Source organism: Phaenicophaeus curvirostris, unplaced genomic scaffold (assembly GCF_032191515.1).
Source record: "Phaenicophaeus curvirostris isolate KB17595 unplaced genomic scaffold, BPBGC_Pcur_1.0 scaffold_192, whole genome shotgun sequence".
In the NCBI taxonomy this organism is placed as follows: domain Eukaryota; kingdom Metazoa; phylum Chordata; class Aves; order Cuculiformes; family Cuculidae; genus Phaenicophaeus; species Phaenicophaeus curvirostris.
This window is the reverse complement of record NW_027206808.1, coordinates 210,890-224,050: the sequence shown is the minus strand read 5'-3', so window position 1 is coordinate 224,050 and position 13,161 is coordinate 210,890. Positions and strand designations below refer to the sequence as shown.

The 13,161-nt window shown below is 51.6% G+C and overlaps 1 long non-coding RNA gene across 3 annotated transcripts; it reads right to left on the bottom strand.

The window, feature by feature from the left end:
* Window positions 1–4,834: 4,834 nt before the first annotated feature.
* Window positions 4,835–10,596, bottom strand: LOC138734755 (uncharacterized). Of its 3 annotated transcripts, none has more exons than XR_011339629.1 (4): window positions 10,233–10,287; window positions 8,321–8,436; window positions 6,659–6,780; window positions 4,835–5,027 (listed from the first exon to the last, which is right to left on the bottom strand). It is a non-coding gene; the product is annotated as an uncharacterized lncRNA (long non-coding RNA). The 3 variants fall into 3 exon arrangements; XR_011339628.1 differs by lacking the exon at window positions 4,835–5,027 and adding an exon at window positions 6,108–6,221 and having other exon boundaries at window positions 8,321–8,433; window positions 10,233–10,596; XR_011339627.1 differs by lacking the exon at window positions 4,835–5,027 and adding an exon at window positions 6,111–6,221.
* Between the last annotated feature and the right edge of the window lie 2,565 nt (window positions 10,597–13,161).

Genomic DNA, 13,161 nt, shown 5'->3' with positions numbered 1-13,161 from the left:
GCTCATTTATCTCAAGGTATAGTAATTATTTCATGAACCTAAAACACCCAACCATGTTGCAACTTACAATTATTAAAACATTTTTAGTCTTAACCAAGCAGACAGGGAAGAACGTGAGCTGCACTTGGGGAAGGAGTGAAACATCATACCAGCTCAGATGCACACACATATTGACATGTCAGCCATCTCAGGAAAGCTTCATTAACTATAGCAGAGCTACACAGATGACAACTGTTGTGGGTCTGCTGGCCCAATATCTTAAATATAGATGCATCTCGTCAGGTCCCATAGACTTAGATATGTTCAGGTTCCTCAGGTGGTCACAAATCTCATCATCCCCTACAGTGGGAGGGGTAGTTGTTGAGTACCTCAGCCTTCTCCTCATCTTTTGATATGAAGTCACAATTTTCATCCATCAGTCGGGGGGTTATGCTTCTTTTAACCTTCCTTTTCTGGTTGATATACCTGTAGAACCCCTTCCCTTGCCACGTTCTGCTCCGGCTGTGCCTTGTCCTTCCTGACCCCATCCCCACACAAACGGGCAGCAACCCTCTACTCTTCCCAAGTTCCCCGATCCTGCTTGCACTGCCAGTGCAGTTGCCTCTTGTTCTTCAGTTTGACCAGCAGGTCCCAACCCAGTGATGCTGGTCTCTTCCCTTCCCTGCCCAATTTCCTACAATGTGGAACGAGCGCTCTTGCACTTTATGGAAAGCATCCTTAAATATTTGCCAGCTCTGTTCTTCTTTCTTGTTCCTGAGGGCAGTATCTCAGGGGGTCCTACTGACTATCTCCTTGAAGGGCTGGTAGTTTGCTTTCCCAAAATTTAGGGTCCTGACTATACTCATTACCTGCCCCATAACCCTCAGCACTTTGAACTGCACCAATGAGCTATCACTACAGTCCAGGCTGCCCCCGATCTCAGTGTCACTGTTGAGCTCCTACCTCATACATCTTACTACGTCCACACCTCTGAATTGCTAAGTAGTAGTGAGAAGGCGCTCTGTAATTTATAGAGCCTGCAGAAGTTTTTAAAGAAAAATAGAAGTTACACATTAAGTTTTTGTATCATATGGTTCCTGTTTAAGGTTCTTCAGCCCTCCTGGGCCCCAAAACTGAACAAAGTGTTTGAGGTGCAACCTCACCAGTGCTGAGTAGAGGGGCATAATCGCTTCCCTGGTCCTGCTGGTCAAGCAGTTTCTGATAGAGGTCAGGAAGCCATTGGCCTTCTTGGGCACGCTTGGGCTTAGAGTCAGTGTTGGCCCTCTCGCTACAAGACAGGCATTGAGGAGCTGGAGCGTGTCCAGAGCAGGGCAATGAGGCTGGTGAAGGGGCTGGAGAACCCGTCTTAGGAGAGGTGGCTAAGGGAACTTCTTTAGCTTAGAGAAAAGAGGGCTGAGGGGAGACCTCATCCTGCTCTGCAGTTCCCTGAAAAGAGGTTGGAGCAAGGCAGATGTACCTAGAGACAGGACAGGAGGAAATGGCCTCGAGTCGCACCAGGGGAGTTTCCGATTAGATATCGGGAAAACTTCTTTCACGGAAAGGGTTATCAGGCACCAGAAGAAGTCACTCAGGGAAAATGAGGTGCTGAGAGATATGGTTTAGTGGTGGATGGGTACATTTGGACTCTGATCTCAAAGGTTTTTTTCCAACCAAATGATTCTATGATATGAATTCAATTATTTTATTTTCATTATGTCAGTAATGATGAGAAAAAAACAGTAATGAACTTTGAAGTTTGCAAGTCAGTTGAGACTTTCTTTTGAAATAAGATTTTTATTTGCTTTTCCTAAGTGCTTAAGTGTTTTTTTTCTGTGTATGTTGAAGTAAGTTAGAGTATAAAGTAAAAAGTAAAAAGACATTGAAAATACAGACAGAAAATATTTATTTTATGGTGACATAATTGGGTTTTTTAAACAAGAAATACCATGACTGAAATTGCAAAGTCATATTCTTCACTGCACTTAGTCACACTAGAGTTAAGGCCACGGTATTTGCAAGTATTTTGTTTATAAAACATGCTATACAGCTAGAAGTGCACAACCATAAAGTCTGTCTTTCCACTGGAGTTACTAACATATTGCAAGTTGTGAACCTCGACCCCTGAGCGAGCATTGCTTCAGAAAACAGTTCATCAGGTCAGAAATAATCAGATGGACCTTTAATTCTCTGTGGAATAATATTAATTACATTCCTTAGAGAAGTACCGTCGCAGAAAGCACTGCAGAAAGGACTAATTCACAAAAATAGTTTTAATGGGTTCATGTTTCAGTGCTAGGGGTTTTGTGGATGTATTCTCCCTCCCCTCTTCTTTCTTTAAATCACATGGGCTATACCTTGCACCATTCAAAAGTCATTATAAGAGTAAGATCTACTGAACTGTACAGAATCATTAAATCCATAAAACAAGTTTCACAAATCTAAATACACAATTAAAAAATAGACATTTCCCAGTGGCTCCTACTACTTTTATACATTCAAGTATTTTAAGCTTCTGTAGTGACTGCTTAGAGTATTCAGGTATGCCTAACGCTCACGTGTGCTGCCTTTTCAGCATCATAAGCATTTCATAAACAACATCAATAGCAGTAGATGGTTTTTCCCCTCAAGATTATTTTTTTGATTCGTTTTCAAGACAGCACTTAGTGAGAAAGACAAAAGCAAGTCACGGTTGGGGTTTTGCTTACCTAAGCCAGAAGCGGATGGCATTCCAGGGACGGGGAAGCACCATCAGAATAACTGCCTTGTACAGCATTCATCACTCAGATAACTATTACTTTAAGTTGCACTGCACTTACAGGACTAGGGGATGCCCTACACTAAGCTTCCAGAAGAGAACTTCTGGCTTAAGCCCTTTAATGCCTGCAATTTAAGCCAAACTGATGAATAATCAAACAGTAAAAAGCTGTACCCATAAAAGGGATATTGAGAAATGTTATGAAATGCACAGAGCCTTTATGCACTTTGGGTGGAAAAGGAGTTTGAAACACACCTAGATCAAGCAGATGCATATATTTGGTCAGACAGAGGGCTCCTTCCCCTCCCAACTGTTTGTATGGATTCCAGAAGCTTTGCCTTAAAATTCAATGAAGAAAAAAAGATGCACTTGATATTAATACAGCCACTGAACTCCAGACTTCACAATTTGTCATCATTACGGAGAAAATATTCTTCTTCCTATGGACTGGCAAGTAGGAATTTTTGGATTGGCATTTCCTCAGTGACTAAAGACACAAGACATGGGCAGATGATCAATATCGGGTCCTAATTATCATTCTTGCTTTTGCAGACAGTCACTTTCTGATCTCATGATAATCTCTGGCCTCACATCAATAAAGGAGTCAGGCACGGCAGCAAGGCCTCCCCGCTATGGGGGGGAGGAAAACAGAGCCTGTTTAACAGAGGGAGTTCCCTAGCTCCATGGGAAGGTGCTTGCATTATCCTTTCCCTCCAGTTATACAATTGTTTCGGTTACTCACTGTGTGAAATTCTATGTGAGGATGTACTGCAGAAGCCAGAACCAAACCAAGGGCATTGTCCAAGCAACACACAGCAACTCCAGCTGAGAGAGACACAACGCGGGCAGGGCTGGCAGTGCCCTCTGCGCTAACTCGCATAAACCTCACTGCATCCCAATGTGAAAACCAGTTCACCCTGCACAGTGACTCCATTAAGTACCTTTACGGAGCAGAGACTGCCAATTGTATTTAACTGTGCCAAGCCACGTGATGGTTTTGGAACAACTTCTAGAAACGGCAGAGACCGAGTTAGGGCTGAGCTCTATTTACAGTAAAATTGTAGCAGTTTTGTTCGGCATTACAGTCTGAAATAAAATACATAAAATATGAAAAAAAAACCCAGCTTGGCTAGGAAGAGGCAAGCTAACACTTTTCTTGGGCATTTCGTCAAAAAGTTCTGGGCAAACATAATTTTCAACTACTTACGACACAAACCCCAAATTAAACAAACCACCTCTGGGAAAAACAGTAACAGCTATCACTAAAACTACACTGGAAATCTGGAAATCTTATTTAGGCTGAGCCTAAATCCTTAGGGCCCCAATAGATTAAAAAAAAAAAAAAGCTAAAAAAAAATAATCCCTACTTCTACTAATAAAACAAGAACAAAGAAAGATGACATTGACTACAAACATTTGTGGTGACATTTCTCCGAAGCTACCACATGGCAAACCAGTTTTACTCTAAGACTAAAAAGCAAACCCACAAGCAAAAGCATTACCTGAAACTCACAGAAGAAACTATGACTGTAGGCTCAAATGCACCACGAAGAAAACCACTCAACTGTTCAAAACCCAGCAAAGAAAGGAAGAAAGTCAGGCTTCTGTAGCCCCTTCCTTCACTGAATGCTCGAGCTGCAGGGGAGAGCCAGCTCTAAATCAAGAGGCCTTTTAAGGGGCAAACTCTTCACCTGTACCTAATTGCTGACCACAGGTGTGGCACAGACTTAACCAACCCAACTAGGACCTTCAGAGGTTTTTGAACAAGACCCGCCCTTTTAACAGCAAAACTATAGCATCCCACTTAGGATGGGTAATAAGAAATTACTCCTAAGTATAAAATGTTGGTGGTTTACTGGAAGTTCAATGTATGACAGCCAGGCTTGATTGAAATTATATAAAATTATAGATGTTATTAAGCCACCAAACATCAATTATCATTGTTAAAAAAATGTACAGATTAAAAGATTCTTTCCATGTTCTGGCTGCTGAGATACAGTGCCTGGAAGCGTATTGGTTACAGTTACATACAATATGCTTTACATAAGCACAGTCCCATCTGCCATTTAGATAGAACTGAACTTCTATTAAACTTCTTCAGTCTGTCTCATGCAGTAGCAAATTCAGGGACACTCCCATTTCTCAGCAGCGGGACGAGCAGCAAACTCTAAAGGGCGTGTTCCACTGTTTCTTGTCAATCCTCTTCTTGCCATTTTCCCAGCAGTCTTCCCGTCACATTCAGCCACATCTTATGCGTAATCATGAGGCTAAAACTCAAGTCCAATAAAGCTGTCTTAGAGAAACTAAAAGAGACAGCAGACATAAGAGGAAAGGCTGTGTATCCCCGCCCTCCCCCTGGCCCCATGCGGCACCCTGGGCAGGGACAGGAGGGTTTCAGGGGGACGGGAGGGACACGGGGCGCTGTCCCTCTCCCAGTCCCAGCCTGCATCCCATTGGCCGCAGCCCGCGGGAGGGCAGCGTGCTGCTGTGTCTGTGGTGCGTGTGAGCATGTACGAGGCACAAACATAACAAGCACATGGTATGTGTGGTGTGAGTGACATGTTGCTTGTGTGTGCAAGACATGTGTGTGTCATGTGGATGGGGTGGTTGTGGCATGAGCCTGGCATGTGCACAGCGTGTGCATGGGCGCAGTGGCGTACGCAAGGCTTGTGCATGGCGTATGCATAGGGTGAGCATAGCATGAGCCTAGAATGCGTATGGCGTGTGCATGGGGCACTCACCTTTGCCTCGAAGCAGAGCCCTGCCTTCAGGTCTCACGGCCCTTTCTTCTCCTTCATAAAACCAGGATCGGGAATCGGGTTTCAGTCACCTCCCATGACAGAACCCCCCGGCCGTGTGCAAGTTCTCCCCAGAGAAGCGGTTCCCTTGCTGGCCCCCAGCAGAAGGACGCTCGCGACGTCTGTTCTCATCCGTTTCAGCAGTGGAAACTCCTTTGTTCACCAGGCATCAGCGTTTCTCCCCACTTTGAATCTAGCTGTCCGCTTGCCTCGCTCTGGTTTTCTCGGCCTTGCAGCCCATCCTCTGCCTGCTCTAGAGGGGAAGAGAAAGCGGAGGTCGGCTTTCACACGGCTCCGAGGAGACACACCGCCCGCAGGACACTCTTTACGTAAGCGCGTCACCCATCTCCCATGTGCCCCTTCCCTGCACGAAGGGTGTCTTTGGCACAACAATCCACAGGCAGCAGCAGGGGTTACTGCAGTCGGGGAATCCCCAAACTTCCCTTTCTACGGGACCTGGGAGCATACGGAGCCTTCTGCGTTCGCTTGAAGGATGAGATCTGCCCAATTCGAGCAGAGAGAGGCAAAAGAAGCCACTTCAGCTGCAGACACCCTCATGCTAAGGAGGCCCCCGGTGCTGCCGGCTCTCGTGTGGCGAGGACGGCCAACACCGCATCACCTTTCCACCCCTAGAGCTGGACCCTCTGGCTTAGCAAGCAGATCGGCGGTCTCAGCACACGGCCTCCGCACTGGAAAAATTCAGACCCACGGGACGACCCCACAACAGCTTCCAGCTGCAGATCCCAACAGCGAAGCTACCCGCTTAGTTACACCACCATCCGTCTCCACGCCAAGTGAACATGAACGTTCCACACTTGCGGGGCCCTGAGGTGCCTCTGCAGGCTCGTCAGGGATCCAACCGCCTTCTGAACAGTGTCGGACGGCCTGCGCGCATTCTGCTCGGCCATCGCCTTCCCCGGGGCTTTCACCCGACAGCCGTGACGCAACATCAACTCGTGCGTAAGCGCACACGTACACACGTGCAAAGGAACGCTAAAGGGCAACAACACGAGGCCTCGCTCGGCAACAATGCCATGAAGATGGTCCCACAGCCCTTTCGTTTAGCCAGCGGAGAGCAGATAAAGTTCATCCTCCTCCTCCCCCCGTGCCGTGCCAGCTCACTCACCGTTACTCCTCACGACGGGATGGAAGGTGGAAGAATATCGGGCTTTGAAAAAGCAGGGAAGTTCTGCGAGACTTTTGCCAGGTTTTCTGCAGTAAGGACATTCTCCAGACTGGCTTTTTGGGCTGCGAGGAAAGAGAGACGTGCACGATACGTTAAGGAATTTTTAACGCCACCTCGGAATACCATCACGATGCTAACAGAGTCATTTGTCCAGTTACAGGTGACAATCGGAGCTTAAGTAAGAAAACAGAAAAAGCCCCCCACCCCCACGCACGATGAACAACGATGTGGTCAATGACAGGACCACGCCACTGGCACAGAAGCCGGGCCAATACACCGAGCCCTCATCCACAGAGAAACAAACAAAGGAGGAGGCAGAAGCTGCTTCCCGAACCAGGAGTCAGCATCACAAACGTCACCCTCACTCAGAGCTGCAAAGCGGACGTTTCTCCTCTCACCTGGATGGCAACGGCTTCCGTTTCACCCGTGGGCGCCCTCCTCTTCTTCCGCTGCGAGTGTATGAGAGAGATGGGAAGGCTCCACAGCGCTCTGCAAAGATGAGGGACCTCTAAGAGGTGCGTCTGCATTTCCCCAAGGTACTTGAGGTACCTTAACTCTACAGTTACCGTTAAAAACGCAACAACTCCCCTTCCGTACCACTGTTACGGGACATAGTTTAACACAAACACTAAAAAGAAGTCTAAAAAGATGCTAAGCCTCAAAATAGATGAGAAGGCTGAACAGGTATTCTGTGTAACTGGAAACAGAGAAACGTCTGAACCAAGAGGATCTGCAGCAAGCGTAACGGATGTTGCACCATTATAAACCCTGTGACACGGAAGGGTTTTAAATGCAAAGAAGCCTGGTTGTAGAAGAGAATCAAAGAAGCGACCTCCCTCCTGGCACTCTCTACACTAACAACATAAAAGCGCTTTCCAAAGCTCCCCTTCTCCTCCTTTCCCTCTTCGTGTGTGCAGCGTGCTTGCAGTGTGGCTGGCATATCATCTTCATGGTATGTGCTAGCATGTCCATGACATGTGTATGGTATGTACACAGCCCGTACATAACATACACAGGGAGAGTGTGGCATGCGTGGCATGTTGCCTGCATGTGGAAGGCGTGTGCGTGACATGTGCTTGACTGTTGTGGCATGAGCCTGGAATGTGCATGGAAGCAGTGGCCTGTGTGTGGAGTGTGTGGCATGTACACAACACATGCATGGCATGCGTGGCATGTTGCCTGCGTGTGCAATACATGCGTGTGGTATGTGGTATGCTGCTTGTGTGTGCAAGGTGTGTGCATGGCGTGTGCCTGGCTGGTGTGTGGCATGCCACTTGCATGTTCGAAGCATGTTCATGGGGTGGTTGTGGCGCTTGCCTGGCACGTGCATGGTGTGTGCATGGGGGCAGCACGATGTGCATGGGGGGTGAATTGCATGTGTGGGGCGTGGGCCTGGCATGTGTGTGCCATGTTCATGCTGCGTGGCGTGCACAGGGTCGGCTGGCGAAGCCCCTGCCACCCTAGTATTGTTGTCTTGATCCAGCGTTCACTAAACGCGATGCCGTCACATGCTAACCCAAAGTGGAGAATGCTTCGGCTCGCGCCGTCAACACGATCAACAGTGATTAAGAAAGAGTAATGAGTCCCGAGGAAGCCACATACCCAAATCCTGCTGGCTTGGAGGGCACCAGCACGTCGCTTCTTCCTCTCTCCCTGAGGAGGCGTCGGGATCCCACAGGAGCTCTCTCATCATCAATACTTCTGTCAGATTGTCTCTGCTGACAAAGCAAAAAGAATCATAGAATCATAGAATCCATAGGTTGGAAAGGACCCACTGGATTATTGAGTCTAACCATTCCCATCAACCACTAAACGATGCCCCTCAGCACCTCATCCACCCGTCCTTTAAACACCTGCAGGGAAGGTGACTCAACCCCCGCCCTGGGCAGCCTCTGCCAGGGACCAATGACCCTTTCCGTGTAATATTTTATCCTGATGTTCAGCTGGAACTTCCCCTGGTGGAGCTTGAGGCCATTCCCTCTCATCCTGTCCCCTGTCACTTGGGAGAAGAGCCCAGCTCCCTCCTCTCCACAATCTCCCTTCAGGTAGTTGTAGAGAGCAATAAGGTCTCCCCTCAGCCTCCTCTTCTCCAGGCTAAACAACCTCAGCTTAGTGTCATCCACAAACTTGCTAAAGGTGCACTCAACCCCTTCATCCAGGTCATTGATAAAGACATTGAACAGGGCTGGACCCAGCACTGAGCCCTGGGGAACCCCACTTGTCTCTGGCCTCCAGCTGGAGTTAACTCTATTTCCCACCACTCTCTGGGCCTGGCCATCCAACCAGTTTTCCACCCAGGAGAGTGTGCGCCTCTCTGGGCCAGAGGTGACAGTTTCTCAAGCAGAATTCTGTGAGAAAGTGTGTCAAAGGCTTTACTGAAGTCCAGGAAGACCCCATCCACAGCCTTTCTCTCATCCAGCAGCCGAGTCACTTTGTCATAGAAGGCGATCAGGTTTGTTTTGTAAGACCTGCCTTTTGTGAACCCGTGTTGACTGGGCCTGATCACCCAGTTTTCTTGCATGTGCTTCATGATAGCACTCAAGATCACCTGTTCCGTGACTTTTCCCAGCACTGAGGTCAGACTGACAAGGCCAGGAGTTCCCTGGATCCTCCCTGCAACCCTTCCTGTAGATGGGCACAACATCAGCCTCCAGTCCAGTGGGACTTCCCCAGTCAGCCAGGACTGTTGGAAGATGATGGAAAGGGGTTTGGCCAGCACATCCACGGCTCCTTTAATACTTTTGGGTGGATCCCATCCGGCCCCATAGACCTGTGGTGTATAGCTGGGCAAGCAAGGCTCTGACCGCTTCCTCTTGGATCATGGGAGCCTCATTCTGCTCCTTTAATTCCTGGGTTTGTACACAGAGGGAACAACCTTCCTTACTATTAAAGACTGAGGCAAAGAAGGCATTAAGTACCTCAGCCTTGCCCTCGTCCCCTGTCACTGTTGTCCCTTCTGCACCCAATAGGAACTGAACACTCTCCCTAGTCCTCCTTTTATTGTTAATGTATTTATAGAAAGATTTTCTGTTATCTTTCACAGACTTAGCCAATTTGATTTCTAGTTGGGCCTAAGCCCCCCTCGTTTTCCCTCTGCATGATCTCACTTCCTCCCTGTAGTCCACCCAAGATGCCTGTCCCTTCTTCCAAAGCTCACAGACCCTCCTCTTTTTTTTGATGTCTCTCAAGTCTCCCTATCAACTATCTCCCTAGTCAACCAAGCTGGTTTTCTCCCCTGCCGGCTCCTTTTCTGGAGCATGGCGATGGCTTGCTGCTAAGCTGCTAGGATTTCCTTTTTGAAGAGCTCCCAGCCCCCTGAAGAGTCGAAAGTCTGCCCTCTGGAAGTTTAATGTGACTGTTGTGCTAATCTCCCTCTTCACCTCACCTGGAACTGAAAACCCCATCATCTCGTGATCGCTTTGTCCCAGGTGTCCTCCTACCACATCCCCCACAGGCCTTCTCTGTTCATGAACAGCAGGTCCACGAGGGCACCTTCCCCTGTCAGTTCACTCACCAGCTGTGTGAGGAAGTTGTCTCCCACGCACTCCAGGAACCTCCTAGACTGCTTTCTCTCTGCTGTATTGTACTTCCAGCAGATATCTGGAAGATTGAAGTCTCCCACGAGGACCAGAGGGAGCAATCTTGAGACTATCCCCAGTTGTTTATAGAAGAGCTCATCAGCTGCTTCTTCTCGGCTGGCTGGTCTGTAACAGACTCCATCACAACATCAGCCTTCTTGTGGGCTCCCCTGATTTCAACCCACGGGCACTCAGTCCCCTCCTCCCCATAATCCTGTATCAAAGCAAAAGGAACGAGCTGTTAGGGCAAAAGACTCCAAGTAACCGTGGTTGAAATGAACCCCCCCTGCCCCTGCAGCTCTCGCCACCGCGCACGACACCCCAAAAACGCGACACCCCCCCCGCTCTCTCTAGACCGACAACACAAAAGTGCTTTCCAAACCTCCCTTTCCGCTCCTTCCCCTCTTCCCCTCCTCCCCTCCTCCCCACCTCCTTCTCTCCCCCCTTCTCCTCCCATTGTGCCCCATACTACCCCCCTGCTTTCCCCCTCTCTCCCCTCCTTCCCTTCCCCCGCTCCCTCCTCCCCCTCCCGAGCGGGGATCTCCCCTGCGGGGCCGCACGCCGAGCGCAGACGCTGTCCCGAAGGCCCCGACTGCCCCTGAGCCCGAGCTGGCCCCGGGAGGGCCGCGGCTCACAGACAGCGAGCCCGGAGCGGCACCACCGGCCACAGAGCGCTCCCCCGCGCCTCTCCGGGCGCCTCTGACTCACCCGAGCCCGGCCCCGTTCGAGCCGTTCATGACCTGGGGGGGACACGGGGGCCCTGGGGGCGCTGTCCCTCTCCCAGCCCCAGCCCGCACCCCGTTGGCCGCAGTGGCGGCGGGTGGAAGGGCAGCGGAGAGCAGAGCCGAGCCGTCCCGAACGGCGCCATGTGGCTGCAAGCCGCTCTTTGCCTCTCTCCCCGCCCTGCCCCACCCGGCTCGCCTGCCCCTGTGGGCCGTCCCGTTCCCCCGCCCCGGGCTGCAGTACCGCTCCGTGGCCACGGCGCGGCAGCACTGAGTCCCCGTCCCATTCATCCCGAGCGCAGGGATTCCGGCCAATGGGAGCGCTCGCTGCAGGGCCCGCCCTACAACCGCTTTACGGGCGTTGATTGGCTGGCGGTGTCTGAGCGGAGGATCCACTGCGCATGCGTGCCATACGACGTGGTGGTGCCTATAATGTAGCAACTGCGCATGCGTACCGTACAACATGGCGACACCTACAATGTAGCCAATGCGCATGCGTAGTGTACAACATGGCGGCGCCTATCTACAGTCACTGCGCATGCGTGCAATGTAACATGGCGGCGCCCATAAGCGGTCACTGCGCATGCGTGCCGTACAACATGGCGGCGCCCATAAGCAGTCACTGCGCATGCATGCCGTACAACATGGCGGCGCCCATGAGCAGTCACTGCGCATGCGTGCCGTACAACATGGCGGCGCCCATTTGCAGTCAGTGCGCATGCGTGCCGTACAGCATGGCAGCGCACCTCATGGAGCCCGCGGGGCCGTTTCAACGGCAGCCTGCCGGCACCGAGCGGAACCCAACGCAGCCTGAGCGAGCCGCGCGGGGCCGAGCCGAAGGGACTCGTGCACCGCGGACAGGGGCGGGGAGCTTCAAAGAGGGACGCGGGACGTTGTCCCTCTCTGTTCTGCACTGCTCCCCTCCCCGCGCCCCGCCCCACCCCTGTGGGCCGTCCCGTCCCCCTCAGCCCTGGGCTGCAGTACCGTTCCGCGGCCACGGCGTGGCAGCACTTGGCACCCCCCATTCATTGCCTTGGGCATCGCAGGGCTGTGCGTTCCGCGCTCTGATTGGTCCCTTCTCGATCCCACCTTGACAGCGCTGCCTTCTGATTGGCTGGGCCTCTGCGCTCTGATTGGTCGATTCTCAATCCCACTTTGCCAGCTCTGTGTTCCAATTGGCTGTGTCTCCGCACTCTGATCGGTCGCCTCTGGATCCCGCTTTGCCCGTGCCGTGTCCTGTGCCCGTTTGATGGATGATTTGCCCTCTTATTGTTAATTTGGCCAGTTTGCACTTATGTGCTCAATTTGCCCTTATATGGTAATTTGACCTTTTATGGCAATTGGCCCAGATTTCCCTTACATGGTCAATTTTCTCTCTTATGGCAATTTGCCCCTATATGGTCAATTTGCTCTTTTACAGCAGTTGGCCAAGTTCCCCCTCATATACTCAATTTGCCCCTTTATGGCAATATTCGTTTTTATGGCACTTGGCCCAGTTTGCCCTTATATGGTCAATGATCGGGCACCTGGGCGCCCCCAACGCCCAGGGCTGCAGTACCGTCCGCGGCCACGGCACAGCAGCACTGAGTTGCCACACGGCCCCGGGCTGCTCTTTTTGCCATCGTTCCCGTTTTCACCGTTTTCTCCCGTCGCGGGTTCGATCCCGACGGGCGCCGAACCTCCTGGAGCAGCAGCTCCCGCGGCGCCGCCCGCACACCCTCCCCCGCTGCCGGGCTCCGCAGCAGCGCAGACCGCGCCTGCCTTCCCCCGGGCCGCCCCTTCGCTCCGGTCCCGCGGCGAGCAGGGCTGCGCTCACGGGCACCGCGGCGGCCGCGGGCTCCGCTCTCCGTGCCGAGGGGCCGCTCTCCGAGCCCTCTGCGGCCGGGAAACCTCCGAGCGGCGGCTGAAAGGGAGAGGTGGCACCTCCAGGGGAAAGGCCGCGGCTTTCCCCACTCCCGCACGCCGTCTCCGGATGATGGACGCCGTTCCGACGGGAGGCCCTGCGGCTGTGCCATACGGGCAGGCTGGAAAGGAACAACTGACCCGCTGCAGGAAAGGACACGGAATTCCAGTCCGACACGAGGGGACTTTGGAAGCGGCAGATGCATCGACAGCGAGAACACTTGCCTGCCGAACATCCGCA